The following is an 11,841-nucleotide window of genomic DNA, read 5'->3' as shown; positions in this document are numbered from 1 at the left end:
ATACTCAGATTTATATGGGCAAATAAGAGACCAAGAATTCGGTATGAGGCAGGGGCGGACTGACCATTTGGAAACTCGGGCACTGCCCGAGGGCCTGGGGTCAGTAGGGGGCCCCATAAGATGCCCCTGGTACCTTTTTCATAGGCTTTTTTGAGTTTGGGCAAGGACACAGGGGCCCCATGATCCCCTATTGCCTGGGGGCCCCATGAGTTGTCAGTCTGCCCCTGGTATGAGGTATTGTGTAAGGCAATGGGAATGGGGGATTGGGTTTTGCCTTACTTTAGGAAGTAATATTTAGCGATGATATTATCACGATTAGTAGATTGGACATTTAATTCACAAGGGAAAGGTTGGGTAACTATGGAAGGGATTTTGAGTAAGGCACAGTTTGGGAAAATTGTTTGGATATCACATAAATTTCATATATTAGATGTAAACACTAGTTCACTGACAAAGACAGTTTTAAGTGTTTGGGATATAATATATACGCAAAAGGGATGGAAATATAATTCAGTATTGACTGCCCTGGTGGGTACGGAGTATTTCCCCCCAGGGATGGAAAATATTTCCTGTAAATGGATTAATGATAAAAATGCACGTTTGAAGGATATTTTAAATAAAGGGAAATTGCACACTTTTCAGAATTTAAAAGAAAAAAAAGAGTTATTTCTCACATTAGATGAGTGGCGGTACTGCCAATGAGGACATTTTGTTGCAATGCTCCTACAACCATTGAGGACGCCGGAGGATATGTATCCATTTGAAAAATTGTTGAATGTAAATGTGGCGCCAAAATAAAGCCACCTCGAGGATATATAAGATCCTTATGGATCTGGAAGGAACCGATCCACCCCTGTTCTTGGGAAAATAGGAAAAGGAGCTTGGAACAGAAGTGAATGAGCAACAAAAGAATAAAATATTCAAAGTTTGAGCACAGTGGAAATGAATTACAAATGTTTGGTGAGATGGTATGTTACACCAAGTGTGGCACATAAGCACCAAGGGGATGTTTCACCTTTATGTTGGAGAGGTTATGGGAAAAAGAGAACAATGGCACATATATGGTGGGAATGCCCGAAAATACTATTGGAAGGAAATAATCCATTACATCCAGGAATTATGTGGGATTACCATACCGAAAGACCCGTGGACGTGTTTATTTTATAACTGAGCATTCGGTGAAACCGTACCAAAACAGGATATTATGTCATTTACTAGTGCGGCTAAGGGCCGGATCCCCAAGTTTTGGTGGGCCCCAGAGCCACCAAGATTAAATGACTGGATAAATAGAGTTGAAAATATTTATAGGTTGGAGGAGGATCATATGGAGGAGGATAAAATGGAAAAATTCAGGAAAACGTGGAGTGGTTGGTCAGATTTTAAAACATCTAAAAGATACCTGGACTTGGTCTGGAGCTCAGGGGGATAGTCTAGAGAGATCTCGATGGAGTATCGGACAGGGAGAGTGGGCAAGAAGGGGAAAGGTCACAGATATAGACAGATAAGTGTAATGAGGAACTGAAATACGGTAACAGGTGTGAACGGGGTAATTGGATGGGGGAGGGGGGAGTTTTGGGAAAGGTGCTTTAAAATGGAATTTATGTATTTATAAAATGTGCGTGTAATAGGTTGTTTTATATCTGCACTGAAAAACCTAATAAAAGATATAATAAAAAAAAAGAATCCCTGTCTCTTGAAGAGTGCTACTGTAGTATAACCCTCTGAGTATACATGTCTGTGGTGACAGTGTGTGTACAGACGTTTATTTTTCACAATTGTTCTTGCTAATATTGTGAACGGGTGGTAGGCCAATCCTATCTGGTGGCAGTTTGGCATTTAAAGAGTTAATTGTTTAGTAAACTAAACCCAGTGACAATCGCTCTCAGGCTGCTGGCACCTAGATTGTGATCCCACAAGCTGGAAAATCTTTGTGCAGGGTGGGGCTGAGAGTAGCATTGTTGCATAAGTGAAAGTGCAGTGTGAGATTAACCAGTCTTTTGTCACAGGTTGGTGAAAGGGGCAGTGGTTTGGCACTGTGTTTCATCACACACCATACTGTCTCCAATGCATTCAGGAGGGACATGCTAAGGCTATGCCCTCTCCACCTGTCCAGCAGCCGAATGGAGCCCCACCATGTACCTAGCGCTGACTCCACGTATGTGCTCATTTAACTCTTGTTCCTCCATACCTCTGCACAGGATGGGGACCTCTGTGGTCCTGATCTGGTTCCGTTGCTATGGGACACAGACTGCACGCAGAAAAAGTGCAGACAACATTTCAATCTCTGCAAAAGGCTGTCCTACCTATCACAGGTACACACTGAATGACAGGCTGTTTAGCTGACTGTTGGCTTCCATTATCCCTGGTGACCACTTGCTGTCTCTACACCAGGTTGACTCTTTGGTGCTTTCTTCATACTCAAGTGTGGCCATTGACCCACAGCTGTAGACTATGTGTGTCGGTTACTTGCATATCATTACTTTAGTAACTTCCCCAACATCCCTAGTTGCTACCAAAGGCTTGTGAGCTTCCCCGGCATACCTGCACAGGTAGAGTCCAAACGTGGTAAAGTCCATAGTTGGCAGAATCTAGGAGCTGGCATCTTCAACGCAGACTACAGGTTTCAGCAGTTCCCCTACATGGAGGAAGACTCCTGATGGTAGGTAATCCTGGACTCAAAGCTGATGATAAGAAGAAGGACTCAGGGACCTGGACCACTGTCCCTTTTTAAAGGCATAGGACCAGTGGGTTGGACCCAAGAAAGCCCACCAAAGGAAAACCCGGGAACACCATTAACCCTAACCCTCCTGTCCAGGGCAGCACCTATCTAAACTAAAAGATGCAACCCTAAGCTTACTCATGTGGCAGTGATCAGGGAGACTGACTGGTGACAGTGTGATAAAAAAATTATTTTTTTTATTTTTTTTAAAAGATTTTTTATTTATTTTTACATGCTGTGACCAGAGCAGTGCAGTGTTGCCATAGTGACACTGCACTACCCTTGGGAGGTGATCGGGATGTTTTTTACATTATGATTGCTTATAACAGTGTTGATCACTGTTACCAGCAATCATTTTTATGAATGGCATCTGTTCATGATTGGCCACAGCTAAGCACATGATACAGATGGGTACTATCTGTACCATTTGATCACTGTGACCAACCATGGATGTCATCACAGAAGAACACAAAGAATAAATATGAATGAAAGCCATTCATTGTGTAAAAATGTCATGTGATTTCTGTGGTTATTAACATTGATCACATGCTATTGGGACGGGCCTTGTATACTGATCTGTCATCTGCTGTGTCTCGTAGGACGAACGCATTGCGCATGACTGGGAAGACATCATATCACGTCCTCCTGGATTTAGGAAGCTCCCGCTTGGCTGTCAATTGACAATAGACCGGGTGGGAAGCAGTTAAATGCTACTGGAATGTATAAATTTAGCTGTTTTTAACTGAACATTAAACTGGGTTCAAAATTGTATTTAGAGGTGACTAGTTTTTAAAAAATTAAATCCTGAGACACCATGCCCACATGGAAGAAAAATATATTTGAAATATATTGTAAAAATATTCTTCCCAAATATAATGACATATATTTGAAATACTACAATTTTGGCTATATTCAATATATTTCAAAATATATTTCAATAAATATATATATATATATATTGGCATGATGAAATGCAAAATATTTGAAAATATTTTTGAAAATATATTTTTTTAAATTATATTCTTCAGATTTTTTTTAACATATAAAAAAGTCATTTTAACATATATTTTTACATATATTTCTAAATGCATTCCAAAAATGTAGATTTGTATTTTTAAAGACATACAGTATATTTGAAATGTATTTTTAAATATTTTTCATATATTTTGTAATAAAAATGCATTTCAACATACAGTATGTATATATATATATATCTATATTTATATAGATATATATAGATATATATCTCTATATATAGATATATAGATATATTTTTTTAAATATATTGAATATGGCCAAAATTGTAGCTTTTCAAATATATGTCAATATATTTGGGAATAATAGTTTTAAAATATATTTCAAATATATTTTTCTTCCATATGGGTAATCACGCCCACTTTTACTAGGTATAGGGATGGGGTTAACCGCAGCATGCTGAATGGTAAGTGTGGCCAAATTGTGCTAACAGTTGGAGAGGTTTAAAGGGGTATGGTTAAATAAAACCTGAACCTACTCTGCTCTGGGTGAATAGGGTGTAATGCATAGAGTGCAGGGGTAAGGAGTGCATAACACACATAGCTCAGGGGTCAAAAGTAGGTAAAGTGCTTCACAAGCCAAGCAAAAATTCCCCTTTATTCTACTACAACCCACCACGCACTCCCCCATCCCCCAGAAGTCAGTAGCAACTAAGAGGGCAGAAGTTAACAGTAAGTAAAGCAGAGTTTAGAACTTAGTTATATGTAAGGCAGAGATCGGGAGTCTGAAGTAAGGCAGAGTGCAGAGGCCTGTAGTAACACAGAGGGCAGAGGTCAGTAGCAAGTAACACAGAAGAAAGTGGACAGGAGTATGTAACTCAGGGTGAAAGGGTCAGAAGTAACTTAGAAGGCGTCAATAGTAAGTAATGCACAATTCAGAAGTCAGTAGTAAGTAATGCAGAGTTCAGAGATCAGTTGTAACACAGAGGAAAGGGGTCAGTGGTAAGGCAGAGAGCAGAGGTCATTAGTAAGTAAGGCAGAGAGCAGATAAAATATTAAAAGAGAAGTATGGGAAACATTAAAAAAATTTAAAAAATCATACGTAGGTGGATGCGGCATTGGTCCCTGCCAGATCTAAGGCTGCATTCACACTTGAGTGATTTATAACTTAAAGCCCAAAGCTCCAAAAATGTTCAAACTTAAAAAATCAATTCTTCTCTAAGGTGCCTGTTCACACCTCATTGCATGAACAGGCACCATAGAGAGCAAATTATTTTTTAGTGTAAGATAGTGCAGCGCTAAAAAACTATATTGGTGTAATATAAACGGTATAAAATAAAATATTCAATAGAATGTATGGGTCAATAAAAACCATAAACGATCATCATAAATATTACTCATAAAATAATGAAAATATTAAAGTAAAAGTCCATAAATAAAATCAAGGATCATATAAAGGCCCCAAGGTGACCCGGTTAATGTATGGTATGGTACCCGGGTGGTGTATCAGTCATCAAACAGATTCTGTGGGTGGCAACAAATAGATAAAATGTGCACTCACCAGATGCGCAGGGAAAATGCACAGTGTATTTAATCAACGGAGGTCTGCCCGGAATCCATCTTAAAGGTGGTACAGCTTAGGATAGGTAGATAGCATCAGGGTGGTCTCCCTTAACATCCGGAGGTCCCCTTTGAGGATGTATAAGCAGCCTCTTCAGAACACAGGGATGGTCACCAGGGGGAGCTCAGTATGAGTAGAAGGACGCCTCCTCCGGCTAGAGTCTGCCGCATAGTTAGTGACCGATGTTCGGGGGTTCTCCTCAGAGTTGGGGTAAAGTCCAAAGCAGTCCGAGTGTGAGGAGGAGGAGGGGGGTGTACCGGCAAGCATAATGAGTCCGATCCATTATGCTCCCCAATCTGCAGATCCGATCCATCGTGCGGGGATCGTTGGCTTGTTTTACAACTTACCTTTTCGTGGAGTGGGTCCGGTGTCACCCCATGCGGTCGGTGTCACCTGGTGTAGGCCGCACCCCCCGCACCTGCCTCGGGACGCCACTGCCTAAACCTTCTTTGCTCTGGGTCAAGATTGCATAAAACACGGAGTGTAGAGGCCAAGTAAAGCACAGTATGCATTGCAAACAAAGACTCATCTCTCCTTTCCAATGCAATCCCCCCATGACTAAACCACCGTCATCACATATTTCCTGCTCCCTGAATTGTGTTCACCAGACCTTGGAATAGTGTTTCCGTTGAGTCCCCACAGTCCGCCATCTGCTGGTGAGTTCCTTCCTTTCATCTGCAGTGGTAGCATCTGTGCAGCTGCAGAAAGCACCATGTACTTGCAGGACAGGAAGGAGCCTATGGCATGTCACCTCACCATCACCCAGGGCCGTGGATAAGGGGTACTACCAGTCCTCCTGTACAGGGCCCAGGCCAGCAGGGGGGCCCAGAAAGCTGGGTGAATCACATGTGTGTGTGTGTGTGTGTGTGTGTGGGGCCAATTATTGGAACCAATCCCCTGTATGGCTCTCTCCGCAGCAGCTGAAAGCTACCCACATGGAAGAAAAACATATTTGAAATATATTTTAAAAATATTTTTCGCAAATATTTTGCCATATATTTGAAATGCTACAATTGTGGCCATATTCAATATATATATATATATATATATATATATATATATATATATATACTGCATGTTGAAATACCATACAGGGGATTGGTTCCAGTAATCCCCCCCCCCACAGCCATCACCCTTTCTGTGCACCATACGTTCCCCCCTGCTGCTCAGCCCCCCTGTGTGCCCCCACTCCCATAGTGTTGATGGCTTCCCCTCCTTTCCTTCCCACTGGCAGCTGCAAGCACACAATAGGATCCTTCAGGATAAAGAGTGGGGGAAGGGTTTGGTAAATATGGCAGTCTCTTGCTTTCCTGAATGAACACAATGAGTGATTGGTACTGATAACACACTGTGTCCATTCATAACTAGAGCATAGTAGACTGTACTTTTTGGGGAGTGGGGCGTTGTTAGGTTGGCTATATGGGGCCTCGTGGTTTCTAACAGCAGCTCTGCCAGCACCCCTCTGCTTCACTCTGAACAGGCAATGTCCCAGGCTGCATTTATTATTATTATTATTATTATACAGGATTTATATAGTGCTGACAGTTTGCTCAGCACTTTGCCATATATAGGGAGACAATACAGCAACAATACAGTTCAATCCAAGACGATTAGGAGGGCCTGATCCTGGGGGCTGGTGAAACAAAAGATAATAACTGTGGGGGATGAACTGATGAAAGAAATGGAAGATTCGGTTATTAGCTGATGGCAGAATAGGATTCCCTGGTTTCCAAGGATCGCATAAAACTGGACAGAGTAAGAGATAGTTGGACAAATTAAGGTAGAAAGTTCCAGAGCATGGTAGAGGCTCTGGAGAAGTCCTGGAGAGGAGCATGAGAGGAGGAGACAAGAGATCTAGAAAGCAGGAGGTCTTGGGAGGAGTGGAGAGAACGGTTTGGGTGATATTTGTAGAGAAGATTGGTGATGTAATTTGGGGCAGAGTTATAAATGGCTTTATATGTTATTGTTAATGTTTTGAATTGTATTCACTGGGCAATGGGAAGCCAGTGGAGGGATTGGCAGAGAGGGATGGCTGCCAGCATAGGGCTCTCCAGTCTCAATCCAGTTCAGTATAGTAACATCACAAAGTGCCATTAGTGGCTACTACAGCTATATATCCTCCAACCTGTAGGTGGCACTATACTATTTCTTCGGACTGGCAGGAACCAATTGAGAAAAAATTGTCTCCTGCTATGGGCCCTAGGCTGTCATATTAAAGCGGAGCTCCACCCAAAAGGGGAAGTTCCGCTTTAAGGACTGCTCCCTCGCTCCCCATTAAGGATTGGCAACTCTGGGGGGGGGGGGAGCAGGTACCCGAATTTGACAGGTACCCGCTCCCACTTCTGGTCCGATCGCCTAGGCAATCAGAAACGGAAGGTGTCCTCCCTCCCTCCCTGTAGTCTTTTGGGACACGTGACAGGTCCCAGAGGACTGCAGGACCATTCATGAAGCGCAGCGCTACTCGCTCGTGCCAGGTGCCCACACTGAAGATGGAGGTGAAACAGGCTGCGGGGGACACACCACGGGACCGAGGGACAGGTATGTGGCTGTTTTTTGACAGGGTGAGTGGAACTCCGCTTTAAACAGGAAAGGAATCCTATTGGATACCAAAATTGTTTGAGATTTAGAGGCTACGATGTGTATATAAAGAAGATTCTGCATAATTAAGACCGGGTGTGACTTGACAAGCGAGGTGCATGCCATACGACTTGCAAATCGTATGCCAAGTCGCACCCTATTGACCACAATTACAGCAGTCATATTGATGTGGTTCCGACTTGGTCAGAGCCGCAACGATTTCTAAAGTAGTACATGCACTACTAGGAACTCAACTCATGGGGCCCCCGGGCAATAAAGGGGATCATGGGGCCCCTGTGTCCTCACCCACACCCTAAAAAGCCTATGAAAAAGCCAATGAAAAGTACCCCTATTGACCCTGGGCCCTTGGGCAGTGCCCGAGTGCTCGAATGGTCAGTCCACCCCTGTGCACTACTTTTGGTGCGATTTGCATAGACATCTGTGTCAGATGTCTTGCAAATCGCACCTCAAATCAGCATTTCAGCCGACTTTGAAATCATGAGACTTCACTGTAAGTCGCACAATTTCAAAGTCGGGATCAGTATGACCGGGGTGTCAGTGTTCCTGCAGTGTGGAAGCAAAATAGGGACAGAGCCCCTGCTGGTTGGGGAGAGAGTAGGAGTACCATTAGGGAGAGGGACCTGTCAAGGTGGGAAAGGGTAGGTTTCCTCTTATCGGGGGTCTCTTCTGTCAGCTTCCTGGAAGAGTCTCCCGCTGGCAGCCAGATATCTGCAGGGACATTTGGGGATCGCAGTGTGAACAAGCCATAGCCTCCCCTAGGGAAGTGCTCCTCTGGAATTCTGTGGGTTGTAGTGCTGTTGCTGTAATATTACTATTGGAAAGTGCCTTGTGGGTAAACAGTGCCCTCTTCTGCCTGAAGAAGTGTATGGCCTGCAATGTATGTGCTACCATTGCTGCAAATTGCTTTCATTCTGTGAACAGTCAGTTTTTTAAGTATAGACAAAGTTTAAAGCTCCACTCACACTGTAAAAAATAAAAGTCAGCAGCCGTTTTATTGGCCGTCCTGTATTCCAGGTGTTGGCATCTTCAGTGTGGCCATCCGGCTGTGACAGCTTGTGGCTTCCCAGCCGGGTGCTCACTGCGCATGCGCTTCCTGAATGGCCCCGTAGTCTTCTGGGACCTGTCATGTGTCCCACAAGACTACAGGGAGGGAGGGAGGACAACTTCCGCTTCCAATCGCCCAGGCGATCACAGCGGAAGTGGGAGCGGGTACCTGTCAATTTCTGGTTCCTGCCCCCCCCCATCCTTAATGGGGAGCAGGGGACCAATCTTTAAAGCGGAACTTCCCCTTTTGGGTGGAACTCTGCTTTAAGTATCCACGTGTGCTTACTCACTTCTCAGGTACACTGTTTAGGCCCACCTATAAGCATCCCGTCTTGGATGCCCGCCCACCCCCTTGTCAGAGTTGCCGACCTCCCAAATGAAATTTACTGACACAACACGAAAAACACAAAAAAAAACATTGAATGAGACAAATTTTTACTGAAAGTTCAAAAAAGTTAGCCAAAATTATCGTTTTCAGTGTAAATATCAATGTTTAAGCTAGAAACATGTAGCTAGTGCAATTAGCAATGTGCTTAAGGAATAACATGGCAAAAAACATATTTTTCCTTTTACATGAGGGTCAGGTTCGTTTAACTCAGCACAGACTTCCCCTTTATATCATAATCTGGAGGGTTCTCCTTTACAATGCAAGGGGGAACTTTGCGGACCCTGATGTAAAAGGGAATACTGTGGACTCTGATGTAAAGGAGAACTCTGAGGACTCTGATGTAAGGGGGAATGTTGCTGACTTTCGTGTAAAGGGAAACTCTGATATAAGGGGGTCACCAGAGTCCCTCCCTTACACAAGAGTCCACAGAGCTCCCCTTTACATCACAGTCCACAGACTTCCCCCTTACATCAGGCTGCCGAAGTTCCCCTTTACATCACAGTCCACAAAGTTTTCCCTTATATCAGAATCCCCAGAGTTGAGTTCCCCTTTGCATCCAAGTTTGCAGGCTTCCCCTTACAGTGTAAGAGGGAACTCTGCTGACCCTGATGTAATGGGGGAACACTGTGGACTGTGATGTAATCGGGAATTCGGAGGACTCTGGTGTAAAAGAGAACTCTGATGTAAAGTGGTCTCTGGTCACTAGAGCCCCTCCCCCCTTACATCACAGTCTGTGGAATTCCCCTTTACATCATGGTCCACAGCATTCCCCTTTACATCAGAGCTCCCCTGTACATCAGGGTCCGCAGATTTCCCCTTTACATCAGAGTTCCAACATCAGGGTCTGCACTCTGCAGCATTGCCCTTTACATCAAAGTTCCCCTTTATGTCAGGGTCAGCAGAGTTCCCCCTTGCACTGTAAGGGGGAATCCTGCAGACTCTGATATAAAGAAGAACTCTGAGGATACTGATTTAAGGGGGAATTCCGGGAACTCTGATGTGCGTGTGTGCGTGTGTGTGTGTGTGTGTGTGTGTGTGTGTGGGGGGGGGGGGGTTCCTTGGGCATCCCATATACCCCTCAACCCTATCCAAGTTTAAACCCCTTAATAAAATCACAAAACCAAGATTAAGGACTGTTTACTGACTCTGAGTACAAACTGTGAAAGAAGATGCATGTTGCCTGGCTATGCAGAGCTTTAGGGGGACCCAAAACTTAGTGAATCCTATATATAATGACAAATACAAATCCCAGCGGTGATAAAATACAACCAAAAGAAAGCTTTATTTGTGTGGAAAAAATTGTATAAATTAAATTTTTGTACAGAGTTTCATGACTGCACAATTGTCAGTTAAAGTAACACAGTTCTGAATAGAAAAAAAAAAGCCCTAGTCATGAAGGGGGTAAAACCTTCTGGAGCTTAAGTGTGTATCGGTGTTGTATGGCGTATACAGGACAGTGCTATTGTTTATCGGTGTCGTATGGCGTATGCAGGGCAGTGCTATTGCGTATCGGTGTCGTATGGCGTATGCAGGGCAGTGCTATTGCGTATCGGTGTCGTATGGCGAATGCAGGGCAGTGCTATTGCGTATCGGTGTCGTATGGCGAATGCAGGGCAGTGCTATTGCGTATCGGTGTCGTATGGCGTATACAGGGCAGTGCTATTGCGTATCGGTGTCGTATGGCGAATGCAGGGCAGTGCTATTGCGTATCGGTGTCGTATGGCGTATGCAGGGCAGTGCTATTGCGTATCGGTGTCGTATGGCGAATGCAGGGCAGTGCTATTGCGTATCGGTGTCGTATGGCGTATACAGGGCAGTGCTATTGCGTATCGGTGTCGTATGGCGTATGCAGGGCAGTGCTATTGCGTATCGGTGTCGTATGGCGTATACAGGGTAGTGCTATTGCGTATCGGTGTCGTATGGCGAATGCAGGGCAGTGCTATTGCGTATCGGTGTCGTATGGCGTATGCAGGGCAGTGCTATTGCGTATCGGTGTCGTATGGCGTATACAGGGCAGTGCTATTGCGTATCGGTGTCGTATGGCGTATACAGGGCAGTGCTATTGCGTATCGGTGTCGTATGGCGAATGCAGGGCAGTGCTATTGCGTATCGGTGTCGTATGGCGTATACAGGGTAGTGCTATTGCGTATCGGTGTCGTATGGCGTATACAGGGTAGTGCTATTGCGTATCGGTGTCGTATGGCGTATACAGGGCAGTGCTATTGCGTATCGGTGTCGTATGGCGTATACAGGGTAGTGCTATTGCGTATCGGTGTCGTATGGCGTATGCAGGGCAGTGCTATTGCGTATCAGTGTTTTATGGTGTATACAGAGCAGTGCTATTGTGTATTGGTCAGGGGCGGACTGACAACTCATGGGGCCCCCGGGCAATAGGGGATCATGGGGCCCCTGTGTCCTTACCCAAACTCATAAAAGCCTATGAAAAAGGTACCAGGGGCATCTCATGAGGCCCCCTACTGACCCCGGGCCCTCGGGC

Source organism: Staurois parvus, unplaced genomic scaffold (assembly GCF_062004578.1).
Source record: "Staurois parvus isolate SC_StPar_1 unplaced genomic scaffold, SC_StPar_1.0 ptg000114l, whole genome shotgun sequence".
Classification (NCBI taxonomy): Eukaryota; Metazoa; Chordata; class Amphibia; order Anura; family Ranidae; genus Staurois; species Staurois parvus.
The sequence above is the reverse complement of the archived record's forward strand: the minus strand, read 5'-3'. Positions refer to the sequence as shown.